The 14,506-nt window shown below is 37.4% G+C and overlaps 1 protein-coding gene across 2 annotated transcripts in view; it reads right to left on the reverse strand.

Annotated features, from left to right (window-relative positions):
• LOC126416721 (protein YIPF6) overlaps positions 1-14,506 on the reverse strand; it is an 80,123-nt gene that overhangs the window by 12,271 nt on the left and 53,346 nt on the right. The window contains exon 6 of one of the 2 annotated variants that reach the window (XR_007575507.1): positions 5,854-5,978. The exons of the other annotated variant lie outside the window; for it this stretch is intronic. The gene's annotated coding sequence lies outside the window, so the exon portion shown is untranslated. The remainder of the gene's footprint in view (positions 1-5,853; positions 5,979-14,506) is intronic. 2 annotated transcript variants of the gene reach the window in all.

The following is a 14,506-nucleotide window of genomic DNA, read 5'->3' on the forward strand; positions in this document are numbered from 1 at the left end:
ATTTGGTTTTACAAAGTCTCCAGCGACTGGAAAAAAGTACAAGTGCCTCCTGTATACACGAAAGGTAAAAGAGCAGACCAGCAAAATTACAGACCAGTATCTTTAGCATCAGTTTGCTGCAGAATCCTTGAACATATTTTCAGTTCAAATATAACAATTTTCCTTGAGAGGAAAAAGCTTCTGCCCACAAATCATGGTTTTAGAATGTATTACTCGTATGAACCTTAGCTTCCCTTCCCTGGCATGATTACTGTGAACCACGGATAAAGGGCAACAGGTGGATTCTATATTCCTAGATTTCTGTGAAGCGTTCGGCACAGTGCCACACTGCCAATTACTAACGAAGGTACATGCATAGGAGTAAGTTCCCAGGTGTGTGAGTGGCTCAAAAACTTCTTAACTAAAAGAACCTAGTATGTTGTTCTCAATGGTGAGTGTATATACAAACTATCTTTCTCTTTCTGAAAAAGTTTCTATGGAGAACCAGAAAACCTGGGAATAATTATTCATTGATAATGATATTTTTACAGTGCATTGTGTTACAATGTTTGCATCAATCAGTATGGTGACAGCTATTTTTTGATAATTTAATTTGTATATGCAATACAAGTACCAGACATCCATAACATAAATGTAAGGATTCATAAGGGAGTAGCCATATTCTCTCTGTAGTCAGCACTCCATTGACTATGATATACTTTCTGACCATATATGACATGAGACTATTTGCTGTTACACGTGTAATATATGAGATCTATCACTTATTCTTCCTCCTACTGTCATTGAAAACAGCATCCAATTTATCTCAGCTGAAAATGTATGAATTAATAACTCATTAAACATTCAGAAAAATATGGAAAAAGTGTTTTTGTCTACATGAAGTACATATGAACAGACAGGGGTTAGATGATCAAATGTTTGTCCCCATGTTGTTAATATGTTAAGACAGCAATTACTAATCACATGTTCAATATTTAGATGACAACTACAATATTTTCCAGTCACCAATATTTGCTGTTACACTTGCCACAGAATATAATATACAACTTGATTTCAACCTCAGAACACCCATGCCACAGTCACAAATAGGTTAATATAATTGATTGATATGTATAGAATGATTGCATATGAGGTTTTAAGCATATTGTATCCATGACGTACAAGTTCTTTAGTAGTCCAATTAGCACTGGACATTGCAGGGTTGAAATTTGAGGAACAGTTTCATCTAGGATATTAATGAATACAAGAACACATATACATTAGTTTGTAGGGCGGGGGGGGGGGGGGGGGGGGGGGGGGGGGGGGGGGGGGGGTTGCACACGGCCGGAGGGTAGGGTGTATTTTTAATATTTTTGGAGACTTGCGTTGACTTATAAATAGCCACAAAAAAGTTCCAGTTGTGACCCTGTTAAAAACCTATGTAATGCAGAAGAAAAACACCTGAATTCCCTGTATTTTTTTCCTTTCGTTAAGAGCTGGAGAGATGGGGGCGGGGGGGGGGGGGGGAGATTGGCACCCATAAATTAATATAAATGTAAGATTAATATACAGGGTACATCAAGTAGGGGAAACGTGATGAGAGGAATAATATCAATGAATCATATGGATGAAAATGTTATGATAAGTAATTGTCAAATAAACAGGGTGCTAGTTAAAGTGGCTCAAGTGATTTGAGTTAACAATTGCACATTAATGATAAAAAATAGTAATTGCTCTGCACTGTACCTTTCGTCTAAATTTTCATTATTCTGATAAGAAATTTCTTGTAACACTAACCAGAATAAAAATAATACTGTAAGAGTTATGATGAGCGCAAGTGTAAACTGGAACTGTTACAGTAGAAATGCTTGTCGCTTGTCTAACAAACAGTGACTATATCACACAATGGAAAATCCAAGGTGGAACGTAACAGTACATGGAAAGCCTATCTGTGACTCAGCATCTCCACTACATGGTGACTTGAAACATTGATTATGTTTGCATATTTTGTATGTCTGTGATACTGAGCATATATCAAAGATTGCCTTTAATTCGATTTATGACAGATAATATCCATTGAAATATATAACAAGAGAGGATGGAAACTTAAAAGGTGACCAGTCACATGTGTGCTGCTCAGTGCTCGTCACAGAAGAGAATGTTTGCAGTCTGCACATCAATATGTAGAAAAGACTGTAGATTAATGAAAGGCTGTTCTCCCAAAGGATAAGTCTCAGATTAGCCTGCATGGTAATAAATGACATGATTTAATTTAGTGAGAAGCTGGAAAATTTTAGCATCTGTCAACCATCCTCAAAATAGGTGCCTGTGGAGGAGGCATGGTCTGTGTTGTGTATCTTTAAAAGGATGTGTAACAGGGCTCCATATGCTCCCACAATGACTATGTGGGTGACAAGACAACACTGATGTTTAGGCATGTTCTTAAGCTTTTGTTCACAATATCTGATGGTTGATATAGTTTTCAAGTGGTTCAAGCAGTGGTCCTTTGCATGCTGCTCTCTCCCTGGAATCTGGCTGCCAGCAGCTATCACAAATATTGTGTGCAGAAATGGAATTTTCAACTCAGCTGGAAAAATGATATCAAGAAGATTATAATTTTTGTGCCACATGATGCCTAATGTTCTTAAACTATAATTAACATACGTCTTCTAAATGATGACTCAAAGCTCACACATTGTTTGGAGAGAAAGCGAGCTGGTTAGTGTATGGCACTTCCTGGCAGATTACAACTGTGTGCTGGACTGAGACTCAAACTCCCAAGTTCAACTCTCGGTCTGGCACACAGTTTTAATCTGCCAGGAAGTTTCATTCAGTACACACTCCACTAACAGAGTGGAAGCTTCATTCTTGTTAATATATGGTTTGCAATTTATAGAAAATGATGTAAAAAAAGAACTTACGCATCTGGTGCAAAAGCCCTTTAAGTCCAACAGAGAAACACGTGTTGCTCCAAATTTATATGCATTTTTCTTCTCAGAGCATCTATTTTTGCATACATTTATTTTATAAGATTTTTCTTTTTTTCTAATATGATGAAATGGTTTAATTATCAGTTGTTTCCAATGGTCAGTGTTTTCAAATAGTCACAGAAACCTTTTCTGTTACAAGCTATTATATTTCTCCATTAAAGTATCATAACCAAAAACTTTCACATTAAGATTCATGTGATTGCTGAGATGTCTTTCATATGGTTTGGTAGATAATGTTGGAAAACAAGATGGCAAGTGAAAACACCCAGCATGATAATCTGGTGAATATAGTTAAATCTTGTGATAATAAGTGAGGAGTGGGTACTAATTTCAATACATCAGTGCAAAAAAACAGTGTATTTTTCACTGAAATTTTACAAAAAGTAGAAACTTGTGTGACAATGATAAATTATAATGAAGAGAGAGCATGCGTATTGTCCACATTATATAGTGATTCCATAAAAAAGGTGACAGAAATAATAAACTTAAATTACTAACAATGTAGGAAAAGACAGATTGCTACTTACTGTAAAGAAGACACGTTAACCTGCAGACAGGGCTGGTCCAAGCTGCCAGAGTTGACGGTCGCAGCTTAACCTGTCTTCTTTACAGTAAGTAGCAATCTATCTTTTCCTACATTGTTGATATTCATACATAGAGTTTTCAGTGTTTAAACTTAAATTACTGCTGTTGTAGAAAACAAGTTGCAAAAGGTGTAAACTGCAAAGTGGTACATCATTACAGTTGTGCTGAGGCTAGCCCAAGCCAGAAAATCTGGCTGTGTCATAATTGTTATGAAAATCTATAATCTGACTCTATGAACTTTTTTCTCAATTACTCAATGAGATACAAAGTTTAAAAGACAAATATGATACAATACAGAAGAATAACTGATGTTTAAACAGGCAAGTCAAAAGATTAAAAGTATCTATGTTCATCCTACGAGGGAAGAGAGACAGGAGTTCCGATTTAACCTGCAAAAATTTGAGGGAGGTGGAGGACAACTAGAGTTTCACATCCCATTGACAACGATGTCATTAGAGACGGAGCACAAGCTCGGATTAGGAAAGGATGGAGGAAGAGAAAGGCTGTACCGTTTCGAAGGAACCATCTTGGCATTTGCCTTAAATGATTTTGGTAAACAACAGAAAACCTGAATCAGGATGGCCAGACGCGGGTTTGAACCATTGTGCTCCTGAAGGTGAGTCAGTATTAATTTTAGGCCAACAGAGTGTAAAAATTCTGTCTATAGACAGACTCAGAAAATGAAACTTGCATCACATTGGGAAAAAAGAGGTATAAGAAAACTCACACAAAAAGAATAAAAATATTCTTACAAACCGATAGCAGTTTGAAACAAGTAACACATAAAAAGGCATAGCTTGAAGGTAGTAAGCCAAAATCTCAAAAAATCAGATAAAAGTCGAAAAATAATGGCATGGCAAAATGTTAAGGTTAAGTTATGTGATGGCATGAGCCCCTATAATGAAGTGGTAATGATGTGCCCTGGCAATGATTCAGATGTGTAGTGCATTTTACTAATATCAGGATCAAATGTTATCTACCGAAACAAACTCAATAAGGTCACGCATTTTTTAGATGAGGCACTGTGTGGTCTAGGTAATTAATTAATTGTTATGGGCATTCCTAAAAGATATTACTCTGCTTGTTTTTCATGAGTAAATCAATGAATAAAGAAAGCAAACAATTTATATCGAGAAAAAAAAAAAAAAAGAATCAGCCAGACCTTCCTCAATACACACTTCCTTGCAACAACTGATATGGCCAGAAAACATTATTCAAAAGACAGGCAATTAAAGAAGTAACCAGCACACAATTTTTAGGAACTATTGTAGCTAGACAAGCATTTGGATACAGAAAGAGGGAGAATGTTGGGATGGAGGGCACGTAGATGTGCTGTGTAATATAATTACTTAAAAGTGTATCTCACAGATGTTTCCAGTATGAGTGAGTATTGAAAATGAAACTAATGTTACAGTGTAACAGAAAATATGTGATGAACTGTGCATGCCCGCAAAGTGTAACTATGTCTTCTTTTATTGAATGTTTACTTTATATACATTGTATTTAAGCCTAGACAAAAGCTTGTGGAGGGGTAATGACACTCCTCACACATTAATCACTGCAATGACAAAAGTGCATAACTGAACTCTGGAGCAGTTCCTCACTTTTCCTATTCCTCATGTAACTTTTTTGTTAATCCTTTTAAAAAAAGGAAGTCCTATACCTCCTCAACCCCCCCCCCCCCCCCCCAAAAAAAAGGGCTAGGAGAGATTAAAAGCTGTCAAACAAAGGTGTTATGTGTGCTGTACTCAAGTGTTAGGCAACACTAACTTATTGTTTTGCTGAGGAAAATATTTATAATCCTTTTTACACTACTCACCAACATGTCCAAGTAGAGTGCTGTGTGGCGCAGCTAAATAATGGTTTCTATTGAAGAAAAATTTGAAAGTGAAGCAAAAACTGAAAATATGCACTGCTATAGACTTGTAAAATAATGTCATCTCTTTTATTTTGTAAGAAGCACAGTATTTCATGGCAACAAACTGTGCTGTTATAATTAGCTCAGGAAAGTCTTATTATTATATTTTCTCATACAGAATGGGTGAGAATGTGCATTTAATTTATGAATGCATTCATCAAATCGGTTTCAACATCTAACTTACTGCAGGCAATGTATGTAATTTCCTGACTCTATTCTATGACATGCATAAAAGCAGTCACAAGCAGAAGAAAAATCTAATTACTGAAAAAAGAACTTTGCCAGGGAAACTGTCCTAGTTCTATGTGCCAATCATTTATAGCATGCCTTTGTACTACACTATAAAGCATGTGTCATTACAGGCAATAACAATCCACACACCTGACGACACTGCTTTCTCGAGGTAAAGAAGTGAGGACAGTGTGGTAGTAAAGCCATGCATACAATATCTGCTGATGGAAAGCCTTTCTATACAGGATTGTTTCCATTTATGAAACCCCACATTCCTGAAAAAATTAACTATGTAAATATTCAATGCATTTATTGAACCAGTTTTTGTTCCCAAACGAAGGAAACTGAAAGAAATCCTCTCTAGTAGTTAAAATATTAATAAATTTAAATGTTTTTGTTATGTGGTGAATCATACGCAGAAATACATGCCAAAATGATAATTCTGCTCTGGTAAAGAGTTGGAAGAAAGATACAGTTATAGCAGGAGCAGCATTTTCAAATGGAGAGCTATTTCAGCTTGCTAGCAAGTGGTAAATGAGGAATGGAGCTAGACTCCATCACTATCAATGTGATAAATCAGTACTACAACTTGAAACAGTAGTAAGTCAAACCACAATTTTGCAGTTTTGTAACAGTCTATTTTACTAATGAGCATTGTTCATGAGCATTATAGTTTCATCTGATAACTTATCCACTGAAGAAATTTGATTAATGTTTGGTACTCTGTTGGATGCAAATTTTTCTGCTTGCATGTTCAATAAGTGTCTATAGAAAAACAAGAATACTTGTGCAGTGAAACTGAGTAACACTGCTGGTACAAAGAAAAATCTTGATGGGGTATTATTAACAAAAGACGTGTCATTTACATTGCTCAATAATCATTCGCTTTGGGCCTTTGTCCCACTTCAACATGGGGTCGGCCTTGTTACTATGGATGTGGCGATGTTAGTATCAGAGGGTGGCCGGATGCCATTCCTGTCGCCGGGGCCAAATTAGTGTACACCAGCTGTCTGCGTCTAGTGTAAGCCATGAAATAATGCAAACATTTTTTTTTAAATGTCTGCGAGTTGTGTAACTAAGGTGGGACGTGGGGACCAGACCAGTATTTACCTAGTGGGATGTGGAAAACTGCCTAAAAACCACATCCAGGCTGGCCAGCATGCCTGCCCTCATCATTAATCTGCCGGGCAGATTCGATCCGGGGCCGGCATGCCTACCCGAGTCCAGAACGCAGCACATCAGCGCTGTCGACTAACTTGGCGAGTTCCATTGCTCGATAAAGCTATGCAAAATCAGGCAACATTGCACAGAATATTAGTATAGATAAGCAGTCATCTACATACAACACTTTGATGTGAGATATTTTCCCAAGTATACTCAAGACAGGATTAGTGGGAATCTTGTCATTGTTTGAAACACTGCCAAGAGGCAGCAACACTGTATTTCATAATGCCTTAGCATAGAAATGTGTTTTAAAGTTTATGTGCACAAAATGTCAGTGGCTTCTTCTAGTAAGAATCACGTGCTAACTGATGTGTTGAATGTCTGTATCTCCATCAGACTTTCTGTTCTCTCCTACAACAGCTGTTGCTACATATCACACTGTAAAATAGCTTTGTTAAAGACATTTTAGAAGAAAACATTTTATACAATTTCTGATACTGCATAATTGTACTTTTCTGATAGATTTTACAAAAACATTACAGTGCATTTATGAAAATACCTTTGATGGTGAAACAAGGGAGTTATACCTGAATCACAAAGTAATTAACAGATATGGAAAGGGACAATGTTATCAGTTCACCATTACCCACACGAGCAATATGGCCGCAGTAGCAACAGCTTTGCAGTTCACTGCTGAATTCCTTTTGCCCTTTAACCTGCAGAGTTGAGTTCACCTTGCAGGCACATAATACCCTTATCACTTTTCTGTTCACATTCACTATTGGCAGCAGACATTCTTTCACACCTTATAAAACAAGTCAACACAAAGAAACAAAGCAGATGACAAAAATGAATGCTATGGTAGCTATTTTGAAAATGGATAACTAAAAATCACATTGTTATATTGATCTGGGAATAACAACAAATATTCAGTGTACTGTTTTCCTTCCACTGTTAGTTTCATATAACTAGATAGAAACTGTCAGTGTACTCATTGATGCTGGAGTATTACACTCCAGCTATTGCACTCCAACAGGAAACAGACTAATTACAATGGGGGTGGTCACTTGATGGCAGGAGGGAAAGTGGCCTCTACACTCACTACCTATGATCTGGTAGTAGCAAAGGAGGTGAGTGTGGTTTACTACATGGATTAGTAAATCAGCTAGCACCTTGTGAATAAGACCTATCACCAACCAAAGTACAATGGTAAGTCAACACTGCTGTAAATTTGAGAATTTGTAAGTTAATAGCAAAATCAGGGAAGCCACATAACTTCAGTGGTGTTAAGTAATTTTCATACTGTTTCTTCTAAGACACTTCAATATGTGCCCACTCAAAGTCAGCAAACAGGAGAGAATGCGTAGTGATATGAAAACTAACCTACAAGAGTCACACAGAAGTTGGCCATGACAACCAAAATAGTTTTCTAACACAGTGCGTAGGGCTGGAATCTTCATGAGGATTGATGGATACAAATCATGGGAATGGTAGCCTAAGAAACTCAATAGCATTCATTGTGAAGAAACTGTCTTAACACTTCAAGGTTCAGACACTTAGAAAAATTTTGGGCCCATAAAATGAGCCATTTATGTCATTATTTAAAATGTTACTGGTACAACTGTGCTTGATACATCTTAACAAGGCAATACATTTTTCAAAACACGAAGCTTCAATGTTTATTTTTCATCTTTATTGTAGTTCTCTGACACATTACATATTTTACAATGACAACAGAAAGTATAATTTTCGTTTTTCTTTACGAAAAAAGTGTGAGGTGAGTTCTTGAGCACTTTGGCACGTAACTGAATTTTGAGTGGTTAAGCCTGAAGTTTTCTGGCATGCAGAAGGTCATTGCAATCTTGGCAATATCAGCTCATTTCCTTTCTGCTTGCTTTGTCAGTAGATTATTTTGTCTCCTCTGAATGAATACTGTAAAACCATGTTCTGCTGCTTCTCAGTTGCAGGAATTTTCTCAGGAATTTCTTGAGCCAGTGTTGTGAGTTTCTGGAAGAGTTCTTCACCAATTTGGCAACAAAAGTGGAAGAATGGAAGCTTTTCTTCTTGAAGGGATTTTTAGTCTCATAATACAGAACAAAAGCATTTGTTGCAGCAATTATGAACATGTGGGAGAATAGTTTTATCGATATTTTCATTTCTTTTCTCTTAAATGTATAACAACAGATCATCTGATCACTTCTATCAACCGCTGTTTTGTACACATTATAGTTCAGAAAAGCATCTGGTTTTGACTTGATCTTGACACTATCCTCTGTACAAAGAGAAATATCAGAGGCTGTCTTTTTGTATAAATAGGAAAGGCAGAGGACATCCCTTTTGTCCTTTTACTTCAAATGAAACAGGTGATTTCCTTCACTGATGCAGACTTGTGCCTTCTGAATTCTTCAAAACAACATTTTCTTTTGGCATTTCCTTCTGATTTGGTGTGCAGCATGGTCTTTACCCAAACAATCAGCAGGAAACCTCTGAAAGAATGGTAATATGAAATTGTCTTTTGGCCCTTTACCAGTGTACACTTCAAATCCAAGAACATTGCCAATCTTAGAATCACACAGAAAATATTTATATTCCACACTTGTCTCACTTGTTTTTCATGCATACTCAAAATACCACTTGCCTACAAAATTCACACATGCTTTCGTCAATGGTGAGGTTTTTGTGTGGGTAAAGTGCCTTTTAAAATTCTTATCATAAATGATCGAAAGAAGGCCTGATTTTATGCATGGTATCATGCTGAGGTTGATCTCTTGAAAGTCGGTTGCACCCTGTCTTCAGTTTGTCATAAACCAAATTTGCATACCTGTCAATTTCTGATTTAACGAGTTTCACCACAGAGCAGGGAAAGAAAATTTAAAACACATCCTGCAGAATGGATCTTTCACAAACTAATGCTCTTACTCCACTTATTCCTGAGAACTGTGGCACAGCAGGCTGCAGGTCCTCGTATGTCGAGCCTAATCTAGCGTCAGTTGCCTTTTTTAGAGATCGCTGCAGAAGACTGTGTTACAGATTATGTATTTTGTTGATTGCTGTATCTTTGAAGAACAGCAGGTGTGTCATCAGGTTCCTCTGTAAAAGAGATGAGATGAAGATAAATAGAACACAGCAAAGTTGTAATTGTAGCAGCAGTATCTGTTGCAATGGTATTATGGACAAAAAGTTCTAGCAGACTGAAGCTTACCTGAATATGTATCTTCTTCAGATTGTTACCACTCAGATATTCCTACCTTTGAGCCAGCATTAATAAATTCTTCTTCTAAAGCTTCCAAATGTTTTTGATAACTCAATAGATGTAACACATTTGTGGCAGAATTACAGCCAATGGCAAACCCAATGAGAAAATCAGCGAATCTCATGACAACACAAGCACACAAAAGCTCAGTCTGTCACAACAGCAGCGCTTACATCCACTACTGCTTCTTTTGAAGTAATTCTATAAACTGACAAAAGATGGCAGCACCTGCCAAGTGAGACATCTATGCGTTGCTCTCATGTGAACCCAGCCCAGTTCTCGATTGATAGGAAGCTCGCAGATCAAGAAATATTGTGGCCCATGATACATTTGGGTGGGGTCCTTTGAGCGAGTAGCGTTCTTAAAATACCATATACAGATCACAATATTGTGGTCCAACAACAGCACAACGCAAGATCTGCTGTAACAGAGTACTGAAGGTCTACATTTGGTGTAACAAGCTACTAGTAATTAAGTAATGAACAAGTGTTTACAAATAATATAATCCTGCTACATACAAATCATTAAACAATCTACAGCAAAAGCAGGGTCAAACCAATGGGTTATTGTTTATGGCACTACTGTAAATTGGTTTTAGCATGACGTATAATAAATAACAGAGTTTAATTGCTCCTCATAAATTATTAATAATTAGGAATAAAAGAAAATGGGTTATAATTAAGAGTTGAGAAAAATCCCTTTCCTGGAGATGTTTTTATTATAATTTTACTTTGCTTTTATTTGCTCTTGGCGAAGCAAATCCTTTGATTATTTCAATGAAGTCATGTTAAGCATCTGTGTCGTTTCTATTGACAAGATACCCAATTTGACAGTATATTTTTGCCCACATTCAAGCTTGAGTAGATTTCAGTCATCCTTATCTCACTGTAACTGCATTCATAAGACACATCCACAAGGGTAAGATGAACAGGCACAACAAAACTGCTAGTTCAATAAGATTTGAAACAAGAACAGTGACTAGCAAAGAAACTTAAGAGTTTTGATGTTTCCACCTGTCTTAAGAGTTTCATTCACATTACAATAACAACAAAAAAACCTAATATGCGTAAGTAAGGCTTCCTTCCAGTGGTCTTAAGACACCAAATGCTTGAGCAATGCAGTTGATGACCAATGGCAGACCACACACATGTTTACACAATGGTTAAATTATATGAGTATGTCTGTCTATAGACACAAGAATTAACAACATCCTTAATATTATTAATCAGTCACAGAAGACTTATTTCCAATTTTTTTTATTTGCATAGCAGATCATACCAACTGAAACTTGGGAGACATGAAAGAACTGGTTAGAGTGGCAAGTAAATTACATCTCTCTCCATTTTTTCTGCTTGCTTCCTTAACCATCATATTTCACTCCAATTCTGTCAGCAGAAATTGGAAGCATTGGGTCGAATAGTATATTTGGTTCAGCATATGCATTCCAACTTTTTATATCTTACAATACCAACGCAAAATAGCACCAAAAACTTTTTTCTTCAATATAAGCAAGCTGTGCAATCAGCAGTTTTGTGAACCAAGGGCACTGTTGCCACATAAAACATATCAGCAATTGCTGCCTGTTTGAAAACAGTCATTTTATTATGTTGCCACATGAAAGAAATAATGCTGTGACAACAGTGTGCATATACTGTCATGAGTTGAGGGAAAGTGCAACCTTCACCTGTCTCTCCACTCCTTCAGTAGGGCACGATAGTTCAATGAAGTGTTCCTACCACACTGTTGTTATTGTTTCATTATGTTCCCTTTATATTACTCATGACATCCATGGTAGTCACATCATTCTATTACTGAGATTAGAGGAAGTTGTGGTTTAGTTTAGGCATTAAGGACATTAAAGGTGAACTGGTATCTCAGTTGGAGAGGAATATCTTGGTCCCCATACAGAGACTAACTTCCTGCAGTAAGTGTCATTCACTTGGTCAGGTCAGTGGGAGATAATTACATAGGCCAATACCATTACCAGTGACAGGTCTTAAAAATACAGCTATGCTACCAGGCTGTTCTTGCTTCCACACTGGCTGCCTACCTTAATGTATACTAGGGAATTAAGTACATGACTCTTCATTGGCTGCAGACTTGATTTGATCAGTTGCTGTGCTTTATATTAACATTGTGTGCTGTATCCCCAGGAATGAGATAGATACCATACCGGAACTCTGGTATTTCTCACTGATGGTAGCCCATCTCTACTTAATTGTTGATATTTTTAAATTGTGTGCTTGTCTTGTACTTTCTTGAATTTTGAAAGAAAAAAAAAAAATAGTATCTTCGTAACAACTAAAAGTGAAACTTACGAGGAGACCACATGGCAATCAGATTTTTGTAAATTATTATATTTATGGTGTATGAAGTTCAGAAAACAAATATCAGTCTGGCAAACCAGTTCATCCAATACAAAAAAAATTCACAAGAAAACCATATTTGAAGTTTTCTGAGCAAACTGAAAACTACAAAGTAAGTTCCATTTTTCAGTGGGTTGTGAGGCTCTTTGGTAGAATACTTGCCTGCTAGGCAGGAAGGCTAGACTCAGTTCTCAGCGAAAAGGAATTTTTAAACAATGTTGCATGTTCTATGAGGATTTCCATGAAGTGTAAAATGTGTAAAGATGGCAGGAAATGAGTAGTGAGTCAGACTCGTAATTGCTGGTTTGAGTCTAGTTTCAGTCATAACTTCTTTTTTTTTTTTCATTCAGTTTGAATGCCTACATCATTAAACTTTTTCGACCCTCTGGCTACAGCTGTGTATGTTAACTTTTACAGTGTCATCTGCAACATAAGTATTTTTTTTCCAGTGGAAACCAGAGGTACACATTTGTGAATGTTCAGTCTTTTCATCATGTGCAAGTACTGCCAACTGTTGGGCATCACTATGAAAATACCAGTAAGGCAATACAGCAGAGTGCAGAAGCTCGTAACAGTGTGCAGCATCTCGTGACCATCAGAATGCACAGATGTGATTGGTTCACTATATTCCATGGCATAACTGAATATTGTTATTAGACAGGGTATTTATAAATGAATATTGGGGTTTCAATGCTTTATAATATTTATTTTATTAAACTTACAGTTATAAATGATATGTCAAATGAAAGAGCAACTCAAACAGTTTTATGAAGAACCTTATTAAATGTTCAATATGAGCACAATTTGTCACACGGCACACATCAAGTCTATAGCCGAGTTCTTCCCAAATGTTGTAAGTGTGTCTTCAGTGATTGTAGCAACAGCTGCTTCAATCCTGTTTCTTAATTCAGGGAGGTCTGCTGGTAGAAGAGGCACGTACACACAATCCTCGATGAAGCCCCAAAGGAAAAAATCACATGGCATTAGGTCGGGTGAATGTGGAGGTCATACAAAGCAAGCCCTGTCATTGGGCACCTTGCGGCCTATCCAGCACTTGGATACAGTGAAGTTCAACCAATCGCGTACTTCGCTATGCCAGTGCTCACATTGAAAATTTATAAGGTGCTTGGTAAAACTGTATGAGTTGCTCTTTCATTTGACATATCATTTATAACTGTAAGTTTAATGTGATAAATATTATAAAGCATTAAAACTCCAATATTCATTTATAAAAACCCTGTACAATTGAAAATCCAGGATGGAATGTAACATCATTCCTTCCCTGTTCCCATTCCAGCATGACACAGCCCTCTATTCCACCAGTGCACCCAGTCTTTTTTACTTCTCTCCTTTCCTGCTACACCCCTCCCCCTCACCCCCACTGTCTGTCTAATCTCCTGACTGCACCTAGCTGCCTACCCCTCTCTCCACCTTATCCCTGCAAGCTCCCAAGCAGCACTTTACCATCTTCCACCCCTAACCTGTTATCCCTCCCCCTGCCTGCCCCAGCCTCCTCCTTACCCCCACCCAGTTGCCTCTACCATCATGAACTGCTGCTGCTCATAGTCTGGCTTCAGCTGCCAGAGACTGTGGTCATGTGTGTGTGAGTTGTGTGTGTGTGTTTGGTCTGTTTTGGACAAAGACTTTGTTGGCTGAAAGCTTATTTTGTGACAGTTCTTTGTTGTGCCTATCTGTGGCTCAGCATCTCCGTTATATGGTAAGAAGCAACTATCCTTTCATTATATTGGACAAAATAAGGTAATTGGATACATAAAAGAAAAAAATCTACTCACCAAGCGGTGGCAGACTTACTGTCCAGCAAGTCTCCCCTTACATGCAGTTCTGGATGACTTTCCCAAAATCTACCTCTTTTCCTAAAAATCTTCAGGTCTTTTCCTTCATGCCTTTCCCTCCCCATCAACCCTCCTGTCTGAAGAAGGAGCCACTGGCTGTGAAAGCTTGCCTCATTATAATCTTTTATGTGTGTGTTCTGCCGCCGCTTGGTAAGTAGTTTTCTTTT

Source organism: Schistocerca serialis, chromosome 8 (genome assembly GCF_023864345.2).
Source record: "Schistocerca serialis cubense isolate TAMUIC-IGC-003099 chromosome 8, iqSchSeri2.2, whole genome shotgun sequence".
In the NCBI taxonomy this organism is placed as follows: domain Eukaryota; kingdom Metazoa; phylum Arthropoda; class Insecta; order Orthoptera; family Acrididae; genus Schistocerca; species Schistocerca serialis.